Here is a 12,443-nt window from a genome sequence, read left to right on the forward strand (position 1 = left end):
CTACGTACCTGCAGCTTTGTTTCCCAGCGCTGGCCATGTCCCACACGTGGTACGCAGTGCTCACGTGCTTCATCTCCCTGGGCACTGCAAATGCTCTGTGAGGCAGATATAACTACCATCTCCTTTTTATAGGGAAAGAAGCACAGAGAGGTTAAATCATTGCTCAAGATCACACAGTGAAAGAGGTGCAGAGCTGGGGTTCACATTTATCTTCCAACTCCAAAGGGTTCTCTGATGGGCTTAACAAGCTCTGCCTCATTCATTCCCCAAATGTGTTAACTGTTCCTAATGGCATGAATGAGGCAGGCCTGAAAATAAGGGACTTTTGCCTGCAATGAGGGAGACCTGGGTTTGATCCCTGGGTTGGAAAGATCCCTTGGAAAAGAGAAAGGCTACCCACTCCAGTATTCTGGCCTGGAGAATTCCATGGACTATATAGTCCATGGGGTCTCAAAGACTTGGACATGACTGAGTGATTTTCACTTCACTTCACTTCCTCTTGGAAGAAGGTATCTTTTTATCTTCACAGTGTTGGTAGGACTCAGTAAAAATTGGTGAAGAATCATGTACAGTCATGTTCCCTACTTTTACAACAAGTCATTCAGTGGGTAGCATATATAGCACCTGTCACCCACAGAGATCCAACTTCTCTATATTTTTATTTATTACCAGTAGATCTTTGGAACTGTGTTTGCAATAAAAAATACCTCAGCGTGGTTGTTGCTAGTGCAGGCCCCATCCCCTGTGGGGTGTTTCTCTTAGTGAATGGCTGAACCACTCATCTGCCCATCCCCCTATCCAGGGCCCCTGCTCTGGAGATGCTCTTAGTGATTACAGGGTTGTCTGGCTGTCCTGCCTGGCGGGACCACTGAGCCTCTGGCCTAGTATTAACTTTCTGCTTCAACTCACCAGGACAAAACAGAAGAAACTCTTCAGGGCTGTTGGCATCCCTATTTTGCTTTCTCTCTGTGTAGCTTGAGGGCATTGTGGTTGTCTAGCTCTACTGATGATGAACTCGAAAGGGAGGGAGGGCCATCACCTTACTACCTGGACAAAGGCTGGGAAGAGGGGAGGCGTGGCACCATTCTCATTAGCACCCTTGGCACGGAGAAGGGGAAAACATCTTGTGAATATCACTTATTATTCAGGTGTCAGAACATCTTGTGTCCTGTAAAGTTATAAAACAGACCTGTGATTTGAATAAGGAGATGAGCTTCAGGTAAAGTGGGAAGGGGCCAGCTTTGTCCTGGTGACATCACTTTCTCCTCCTGTCTGCTGCTGACAGTTCCTGGTCATGCACGTGGATCACTAGAGCCTATGAGAGAGGGAGTCATTCTGGAATGGAATTTTATTCTACAACTGATGGACAGAATAGTCACTCTCAATGACCCCTGCCCATGTCAGTGCCATTGAATGCAGTCCTTACTCATTAGCTTTTTGCTTTGTGGATGTTGATCTCGCTCAATAAACCTCTGTGGCCCCTATACCTCTGTGTCCCACACATATCCCTTACCAGCGCATGGAACATGGTAGATATTTGGCAAATATCTCCATGACAAAAAAAAAAAAAAAAAAAAAAATCCCAAGCAAATTGTCTTTACCAAAACCAAGAATGCTGTGGCTTAGAGAACTTGAAACTCTAAGTATTGGTAGCTTTAGGCATAACTTCCCCAGGGCCCCTTACAATGTCAATGGGGCCTGAGCTCTCTAAACATTATCCCTTCTCTCTTCCATGGTAGCTTAATTCTCAGTATCTTTGTGGTAAAAAGGTACCAGCTCCCATCCCATCTCCCCCAAAGTCTACAATGAAAGAAGAAGAAAAGTACCTTGCTCAGCAACGGGAGAAGATGTTGCATTGAATCTCATTGCTTCTAACCAGGTCTTCTAACCAGTGTCCAGCCTTGACCAATCACTGTGGCTGGAAGAATGTGTTCTCTGATTGGCCAGGTCTGAGTCAAAGTCACATCTTTGAAGCTAGGGTGAGGTCAGCCTGGGGGCACAGGGTATGAGTGTGGGGATTGTCTTAATCACCTCCTGTTTCCCTCTTGGGCCAGGGAGGGTTTCCTGACCTGGGGTTATAAGGATGGCCAACATAGGACACATGACCTATGACACTGGACAGATGAGACAGTGATTAGTCACATGCAGTCCCAGTCCCAGGAAGGAGGACACAGCATGGCACGCAGGGCCATGTGAGGGTTGCACTCAGGAATCGCATGGGCAAGAGGAGTGAACCCTGGTTTCCATGGAAAGATGTGATAGGTCTGTTTGAATAATTTTGCAGGCCAGAAACCTGGTCCTTGGGATAAGCAGAAACTGTGCCTGGTTCCTGTGTGACAAGGAGGTTATTGCCTAAGGGGCCTATGCACAACAGCAGAGCAGGGAGGGAAATGAGAAGCTAGGCCATCTGAGGCCCTCCTGGTCTCACCAGATGTCCACACAATGCATACTACTGGATCTTAGCTTTAGGTTTTTACACCACAGTTGTTCCCAGAAGAAAATGAGGGACTATTCGTTAGTTGTCCAGGACAAATTGATGCTGGACAGAAAAGGAACATGGCGTGCTGCAGTCTATTGGGTTGCAAAGAGTTGGACCCAACTGGGCGACTGAACAACAACAAGAAAAATGATGGACCTCCACTATTTCCTAGTCAAGAGATTTCCTGAGAGTGGTCATTCGTAACTGGTCATCAAATGCCAGCTCTTTGGTTTGTCTGGACTGGTCATCCTTGTGCTGACCCAGTCTTGGGACTCTTGTTTAAATGCCTCTAAGGTCTTAATTTTCCACAGTTTATTGTGATCCACACAGTCAAAGGATTTGGCATAGTCAATAAAGCAGAAATAGATGCTTTTCTGGAACTCTCTTGCTTTTTCCATGATCCAGCGGATGTTGGCAATTTGATCTCTGGTTCCTCTGCCTTTTCTAAAATCAGCTTGAACATCAGGAAGTTCACGGTTCACATATTGCTAAAGCCTGGCTTGGAGAATTTTGAGCATTACTTTACTAGCGTGTGAGATGAGTGCAATTGTGCAGTAGTTTGAGCATTCTTTGGCATTGCCTTTCTTTGGGATTGGAATGAAAACTGACCTTTTGCAGTCCTGTGGCCACTGCTGAGTTTCCCAAATTTGCTGGCATATTGAGTGCAGCACTTTCACAGCATCATCTTTCAGGATTTGAAATAGCTCAACTGGAATTCCATCACCTCCACTAGCTTTGTTTGTAGTGATGCTTTCTAAGGCCCACTTGACTTCACATTCCAGGATGTCTGGCTCTAGGTGAGTGATCACACCATCGTGATTATCTGGGTCGTGAAGATCTTTTTTGTACAGTTCTTCTGTGTATTCTTGCCACCTCTTCTTAATATCTTCTGCTTCTGTTAGGTCCATACCATTTCTGTCCTTTATCGAGCCCATCTTTGCATGAAATGTTCCTTTGGTATCTCTGATTTTCTTGAAGAGATCCCTAGTCTTTCCCATTCTGTTGTTTTCCTCTATTTCTTTGCATTCTGAAAGAGATGGGAATACCAGACCACCTGACCTGCCTCTTGAGAAATCTGTATGCAGGTCAGGAAGCAACAGTTAGAACTGGACATGGAACAACAGACTGGTTCCAAATAGGAAAAGGAGTTCGTCAAGGCTGTATATTGTCACCCTGTTTATTTAACTTATATGCAGAGTACATCATAAGAAACGCTGGACTGGAAGGAACACAAGCTGGAATCAAGATTGCCGGGAGAAATATCAGTAACCTCAGATATGCAGATGACACCACCCTTATGGCAGAAAGTGAAGAGGAACTCAAAAGCCTCTTGATGAAAGTGAAAGTGGAGAGTGAAAAAGTTGGCTTAAAGCTCAACATTCAGAAAACGAAGATCATGGCATCCGGTCCCACCACTTCATGGGAAATAGATGGGGAAACAGTGCAAACAGTGTCAGACTTTATTTTTGGGGGCTCCAAAATCACTGCAGATGGTGACTGCAGCCATGAAATTAAAAGACGCTTACTCCTTGGAAGGAAAGTTATGACCAACCTAGATAGCATATTGAAAAGCAGAGACATTACTTTGCCAACAAAGGTTTGTCCAGTCAAGGCTATGGTTTTTCCTGTGGTCATATATGGATGTGAGAGTTGGACTGTGAAGATGGCTGAGTGCTGAAGAATTGATGCTTTTGAACTGTGGTGTTGGAGAAGACTCTTGAGAGTCCCTTGGACTGCAAGGAGATCCAACCAGTCCATTCTGAAGGAGATCAGCCCTGGGATTTCTTTGGAAGGAATGATGCTAAAGCTGAAACTCCAGTACTTTGGCCACCTCATGCGAAGAGTTTACTCATTGGAAAAGACTCTGGTGCTGGGAGGGATTGGGGGCAGGAGGAGAAGGGGACGACAGAGGATGAGATGGCTGGATGGCATCACTGACTCGAACGTGAGTCTGAGTGAACTCTGGGAGTTGGTGATGGACAGGGAGGCCTGGCGTGCTGTGATTCATGGGGTCACAAAGAGTTGGACACAACTGAGCAACTGATCTGATCTGATCTGAAGGTCTTAATGGAGAAGGTTAGGGAAGAAAGTGTGGATGATACAGGACAAAGGCCCGAGGACAGCTGTTCTGAGAAGGTGGGTCATTCCTTTTGGGAAGAGAACCTTCGTTATAGATCGCTTTGAAATGTCAGCCTTTAGGGACACCTGGGTGGACCCACCTTGGGCTTCCCTGGTGACTCAGATGGTAAAGGATCTGCCTGCAATGCAGGAGGCCTGGGTTCCATCCATGAGGTGGGAAGATCCCCTGGGGAAGGAAATGGCAACACACTCTAGTATTCTTATCTGGGAAATCCCATGGACAGAGGAGCCTGGTGATCTACAGTCCATGGAGTCACAAAGAGTTGGAGACTGAGCAACTAACACTTCATCACTTTCTGGGTGGACCTGCAACTCCACCCCAGGCCACTTCATGCCTCTTTCTTCATGATCAAGGGCCCTCAACCTATTCAAATATAGCTTGGGTGTTTTGGTTGACTTAGGTTTGATGCTCAGATGGACCTGATTCCAAGTCTGACCACGGAAGGGAATCTTTGTTATTCAGTTGGAATCATAAAAAAAAAATAAATAAATAAAGCTGTTTAATGCCTCTGGGGCACAAGGCTGCGGATGCTGCTGATCAAACCTTACTGGACTCATAGGTGATTTGATCTGATAATCACTAAAGCAGATGTTCTTGACTTTTTTTTCCTATGATGCTTTCTGAGAAACAGATAAAAATTATGGACACTCTTCTCAGAAAAATAAAATAAATTCCAGACTTTGCAAACAGTGTGGGTTTTTCATGTTATTCTTGAAGTCCCAGTGTTATATAAACACACATTATGATTAGGGAACTCCATTGTTCTTTAGTCGCTAAGTTGTGTCTGACTCTGTGTGACCCCATGGGCTGCAGCCTGCCAGGTTCCTCTATCCATGGGGTTTCCCAGGCAAGAATACTGGAGTGGGTTGCCATTTTCCTTCTCCATGGGATTTTCTCTAGCCAGGGATCGAACCTGCACCTCCTGCATTGGCAGGCGGAGTCTTTACCTGAGCCACCAGGGCAGCCCCAGAGAACTCTACTCGGGAGTAACATTTGGAGAAGTTGGTGGGTCGCAATTCAGATAACACAGCCTTTAATCCCAGTTCCTTGACTGCAAAGACTACATCTACAGGGCAATGGCTTTAGGAAATTCAGAAGTCTGTGCTGTTTCCCTGGCTGTGTGGGGCTGTTGTGCCAATATGTGTGAATGTCTGTCCATTGCTGCTATAAACACATTGTCCCCTTGTAGTAGATCCTCCTTAATCTCTTTGAGGAAGAACAAAGGGTGGAAAGATTTCTTTAGGCTCCAAGATGCAGTTTTAATACAAGTCAATACATCAGTGTTGCTTGCACCATGTTAGAAGATGACATGTGTTGTCTGATTTAAGCTCAAGTGGCAAATGGACTTTCAGATGGATGGATGTAACATGAACAGGCATAGCTGCTGGAGGTGGCTGTGCATCCAGTTTTTTCCTGAAAGTTTCGTTTGGGCCAAGAAAGCAATAAGCAAAGCAAACCATGTGATACCATATTAGCAGCTCCTCTGAAAGCTAGTGTTTCACTCATTTACTTATTTGTATGATAAATGTCACTATTTACTGGGTACCTATTGTACTCTGTGCCAGGTAATTTTCTAGGAGCCATGGGACTGAACATGGAAACAACTTAATTCTATTGGTGATTACCTTCTAGTGAGATCTATGTGGTAGGCATTGTGTTGTGTGGTGAGAATTTGAAATGTGCTTTTTCCATACCCATTCACCTTTCTGTGGTAACAGTAACCAACTTTAGCTCAAGCTTCTGTCCCTTTTCTACTCTTGATCCTCTTGGGTTTAAGGGATGGGTTTATGACCCAGAGTTATCCCAATTACCATAGTTCCCCGCCACCATGGATCCATGGTCATTAGACCCATGACCTAAACTGGTCTAATCAGAGCAAATCTCAGGACTTTTGCAAGAACTATTGGAAAACACACACACACACACACACGCACACACACACAAACACACACACACTTTTTTTTCTCTGCTGAACTTGAACCTAAGAGGCTGTAAGATGGAGCTGCCTAACAAGGAAAGAGTAGAGCTGAGTATGAAGACCACAGAGAAGTTATATTGAGTGATGTGTAAAAGATACGGAGTCTTCATGACACTGTTTTGAATCTGGATCAAGCTGTTCCTGAACCCAGATTTCCCCTCTGATCATTGTCCAGGTCAATTTGAATTAGGTTTTCTATCAATTGCTACTAGATGAATCATAATTTATTCAACTGTTGGCCTGGAAGACTCAGTGAAGTAGTTTCATCTACATGCATGTTCTGAATTCCTGGGGTATTTAAGGTTCTCTGGGGATGGATATGGGCTTTCTAGGTGGTTCAGTGGTAAAGAATCTGCCTGCCAGTACAGAAGATGCAGGAGACACGAGTCTGATCCCTGGGTCAGGAAGATCCCCTGGGGAAGGAAATAGCAAACCACTGCAGTATTCTTGCCTAGAAAATCCCATGGACAGAGGAGCCTGGTGGACTACAGTCAGTGGCTTTGCAAAGAGTCAGAAACAACTGAGCAGCTGAGCTTGCACGCCTGGGGGTGGATATGCCAAACAATGGAGCCGGAGAAGGCGGACCTGGTCACCCCTTCCTTCCTATCACCCCTCTGCTCACTCCCCAGCATCCTGCCACATGCAGTCTTCTTGCCTTCCCCAGGCACCGGTCCTGTGTTCTCTTTCTGCTCTCCTAGCAGCCCATCAATTCTCACTTGGATACTGAGAACTGGGGGCCTTGGCACCCTGGAAAGGACATGGAGCCTGTTACTGGAAGATTCACCCCCTTAGTTCTGCTCTGCTCTGGACCATTTAGGTGGTCTGAGTGAACATATAACCATGGGCTCTTTCTTGCAAAAAAAGGGGTGGAGATCATAATATTAACAATAATAATACCTCTTCTTCCACGTGGTCTTGTGGTGGGCATCAAGGAGATGATGCGTGGGAATGGTGGTGTAACCAGCAAGTTGACATGTGAAAAAGAAGACATCATTATTAATTGCTTGGGAGAATGTCTACTTTAAAAGGGGATGTTTGAAGAAGAAGGATTTCCTGGCTACACAAATGAAGTTGTAATGGTGAAATAATAGCCTTTAGCCAGGGTCACTGTTTGGTGGGGAAGAGGCCAGACCTAACTCAGTTATCCAGTGAAGGCATGTGCTCCCCAGCCCAGCCCTGCGGCCGACTTCATTCCCAGCTGTTAGGACCTGGAAGAATCTATTCATTAAGGAGAACATTTTTCTTCTCGCCGGTTGATATTTTTGCAGCACTCCTCAAATGGCTTAAATGATAACAAGTCCACCTGCAGTGCAGAAGACACAGGAGTCAGGAGACGTGGGTTCCATCCCTGGGTCGGGAAGATCCCCTGGAGGAGGAAATGGCAACCCACGCCAGTGTTCTTGCCTGGAGAATCCCCATGGACAGAGGAGCCTGGGGGGCTACAGTCCAGGGGTCACGGTCGGACATGACTGAGCATGCCTGCCGTAGCATGCACCCATAAGCGAAGAGGTGGTATTGAAGAGAAAGGACCAACCGGACAGCCTGCTTTCCTGATGGGCAAGAATGCAGGTGGGGAGCCGAGTGAAGGTTCGGAGGTGACCGGCATGAGAAGACCCCAGGAAGAAGATTTCTGGCTAATGAAGGCTAAAATTTTGCAAACAAATGAAGAGTTGACCTGGAAGAATGGGCTGGAGTATTGAGTTCACTGGTCAGGTCAGTGGCCAGGGAAACAATCTTCACTGTTACCTGAGTGCCTCCTCACAAGGAGCCTTTGGGAAGCTTCCAGATTCCCCAGAAGAGATCTTTCTGCTTGAGTCTCTGAAAGCACGGTGGTTTTGCTGAGTGTGTCTGACCCCGTGGCACTCACAATACTTGAACGAACTGAGGAGTTGGCATTGTTTGCTTGGAGGTATCCCACTGAGAATTTCCTCCACATCCTGTGACCTAATTCTTCCCCTGTGTTCTTCCTCTTTTAAAAGAAGTTAAGATATAACCTGTACACAATTAAATACACAGATATAAAATATACAACTGGATAAGGACATGCATGCTAAGTCATTTCATTAGTGTCCAACTCTTTGCGACCCTATGGACTGTAGCCCACCAGGCTTCTCTGTCCATGGGATTCCTCAGGCAAGAATACTAGAGTGGGTTGCCATGCCCTACTCCAGGCGATCTTCCCCACCCAGGGATCAAGCCCGCATGTACCCATGTAACCAGCACCTCAACTAAGCATAGAATATTTCTAACACCTCAGGAAGTTCCGCTGGGTCACCTTCTCAACTCTGCCCAGAGGTAACTACCCTTTCGCTCTCTATTGCCACAGCCCAGTTTGCCTGTTCTAGAAGCTCATATAAATAGAATCCTATGATATGCTCTCTTTTATGTCTGGTCTCTTTCGCTCAAAATATGCTTTTCAGGTTTATTCTTGTGTTTGCAGGTATCAGTAGCTCATTCCTTCTTGTCACTGAATGGTATTTCATTGTGGGCTTTCCAGGTGATGCTAGAGGTAAAGAACCTGCCTGCCAATGCAGGAGACATAAGAGACGTGGGTTCGATCCCTGGGTTGGGAAGATCCGCTGGAGGAGGGAATGGCAACCCACTCCAGTATTCTTGCCTGGAGAATTCCACAGTCAGGGGAGCCTGGGGGCTACAGCCCACGGGGTTGGACAACAAAGAGTTGGACACGACTACAGAGACATTACTTTGCCAACAAAGGTCCGTCTAGTCAAGGCTATGGTTTTTCCAGTGGTCATGTATGGATGTGAGAGTTGGACTGTGAAGAAAGCTGAGTGCCGAAGAATTGATGCTTTTGAACTGTGGTGTTGGAGAACTCTTGAGAGTCCCTTGGACAGTAAGGAGATCCAACCAGTCCATTCTAAAGGAGATCAGTCCTGGGTGTTCTTTGGAAGGACTGATGCTGAAGCTGAAACTCCATACTTTGGCCACCTCATGCAAAGAGTTTACTCATTGGAAAAGACCCTGTTTCTGGGAGGGACTGGGGGCAGCAGGAGAAGGGGACGACAGAGGATGAGATGTCTGGATGGCACACTGAGTCTGAGTGAACTCTGGGAGTTGGTGATGGACAGGGAGGCCTGGTGTGCTGCGATTCATGGGGTCGCAAAGAGTCGGACACGACTGAGCGACTGAACTGAACTGAACTGAAGCAACAACACACACACACACAGTATTTCATTGTATTAATATGCCACCATTTATCCATTATCTGTGTCTATGTTAGTAAATATTTGGGTTGTTTCTAATATTCGGTTATCATGCATAAAGCTATAATGAACATTGGTATAAGTCCCTTGATATTGGCTAGCATAGCGCTGGACCCCAAACCGATGGGCGGAGAGAATGAAAAGAATTGAGGAGACCCATACAATGGCCAGCTTTTAACAAAGGCATCAGGGCAATTCAGCTGAAGAAGACTGTATTCTTTACATGCAATGCTGGAGTAACCAAATATCCTTACACATAAAAGAATCTCAGCCCCTACTTTGTTTTTTATTTGGCTGAGAGCCCCTACTTTATTTTATTTTATTTTTGTAATTTGGCTACATTGGGTCTTTGTTGCAATGAGCAGGCTTCTTTTGCTGCTCTATGGCATGTGGGATCTTAATTCCTCGACCAGGGGCTGAACTCATGTCGCCTGCATTATAAAGCAGATTCCTAACCACTGGACCACCAGGGAAGTCTCTCAGCCCCTACTTTATACCGCATGCAAAAATTAATTTGAGACATAACATAGATCTACATGTAAAAGCTATTATAAAGCTTCTAGAGGAAAATACAAAGGGAAATATTCACAGATACGGAACAGGCAAAGATTTCTTCACACACAAATGGAACAAGTGTAAAAGAGGAAATTGATAAATTGGATTTCATCAAAATTAAAAGTGTGTGCTCTTCCAAAAGAACTGTAAAGAAAAAGTTAAGGCAGATGTAGGAGATATTTGTACATCTAAGAAGGAACTGGGGTTGAGATAAATATTAAAAATTCCTTCAAATCAATAATAAAAACCAAAAATCCAATTTAAAAATGGGCAACAGTCACACAGAGATACTTCACACGAAAAGATGAAAGAATGGCCAAAACTCACATGAAAAGATGCTCAACATCATTAACCATCAGGGAGACACAAACCACGATCACAATCAGATGTCAGCCAGGCAACCACAGTGGAAAGCCTGGATGTGTGGGTCTCTATAGCGAAGGATCGCTATGCTGGCTACCCGTTTCCAGGACACACAATCTTAGCCAGGATGTAGCTGAGTGTCTTTCAAGAGCATGGGACTGTGAATGAGGGACTTGGGTCCTACTCCTGGCTGTGTCCCTGACACCCTGAGGTGGGGGTGGGAGTCCTGGCAAGGGCTGGGACCACCCACAAGTGAAGGAGCAGAAATAGCTGCACCCTAAGAACAAAGGCTTCTTAATTTTGAATTTTCTTCCCTTGCAGTTGGTGGGCTTCCCTTGTGGCTCAGCTGGTAAAGAATCCGCCTGAATGCATGAGACCTGGGTTTGATCCTTGGGTTGGGAAAATCCCCTGGAGAAGAGAAAGGCTACCCACTCCAGTATTCTGGCCTGGAGAATGCCATAGACTGTATAGTCCATGGGGTTGCAAAGAGGCGGACACGAATGAGCGACTTTCACTTTTCACTTTCCCTTGCACAAATGTTCCAGGATTCTAATTAGGAATATTAGTGAGAATCCTATTGGCTCCTGCATAAAGATTTCTTTTTGGGCAAAGTAAAGGTAGGGCTTCCCAGGTGGTGCTAGTGGTAAAAAATCCGCCTGCCAATGCAGGAGACGTAAGAGATGATGGTTCGATCCCTAGGTTGGGAAGATCCCCTGGAGGAGGGCATGGCAACCCACTCCAGTATTCTTGCCTGGAGAATCCCATGGACAGAGGAGCTTGGCGGGCTCCCTAGGGTCACAAAGAATCAGACAATGGAAGTGACCTAGCATATATGCAAAGGTAGTGATACTCAGACTTTTCACACGATAAATTTGAAAACAAGAGACAAAATCCTGCTTAAAAAAAGTTTCTACCTTAAAGCTTTCTAAGAACTGAAGTAACATTTTCTCCTGAAGTCTTCATCAATTCATAGGTTTTCTCCTCTGATGGCCTAACAGCTGCTCTGAAAACAGGAACGCGGTAAGTCACTTTCAGTGTACTTTATCTCCTTCCAGGAAGTAGAAAAATTCCCTTTCATTATGTGGAATTTGGCTTAAAGCACTTTGGTGTTGGATCTGCAGTTCTGTATCCTCAGAGGTCTAATAAATATTACTACCAGAAGGTGAACGAGCTGAGAATATTTAACTTGTTTAGAAGACCTACTCTCTCTTCCTCTCTCTCTCTCTGCCTCCCTCCCTCCATTCTCATCTCCATCTCTCTATCTCTGTTTCCAGTTGAGGAATAATTAAAGGGCCATAATGTAGAAGAATAGGCATTAAATATATTCTGTGTGGCCCTCAAAGCACAACTGGATTTAGGCTATAGGCAAGACTCTTTCTACTCAGACATCAAGGACAATAGATCTCTCCAGGGATGACATGAGCAGTGAATGTGTTCCTCATCCCCGGAGGTATTCAAGCAGATGGATATTTATTGAGACCCTTGTGGAGGATATTTATGGAACAAGTTGAACTTGATGACCTCTTCTGAAATTCCTCTTCAATCTCTGCACATCAGTTCACACCAGGCAACCACAGTGGAAAGCCTGGATGTGTGGGTCTCTATAGGGAAGGATCGCTATGCTGGCTACCCGTTTCCAGGACACACTCTTAGAGCAGCTAGGTAGGAGTCACTGAGCCACAGTGTATAACTTTTGGAAGTGAT

The sequence above is a fragment of the Bubalus kerabau genome, chromosome 22, assembly GCF_029407905.1.
Source record: "Bubalus kerabau isolate K-KA32 ecotype Philippines breed swamp buffalo chromosome 22, PCC_UOA_SB_1v2, whole genome shotgun sequence".
Taxonomy (NCBI): domain Eukaryota; kingdom Metazoa; phylum Chordata; class Mammalia; order Artiodactyla; family Bovidae; genus Bubalus; species Bubalus kerabau.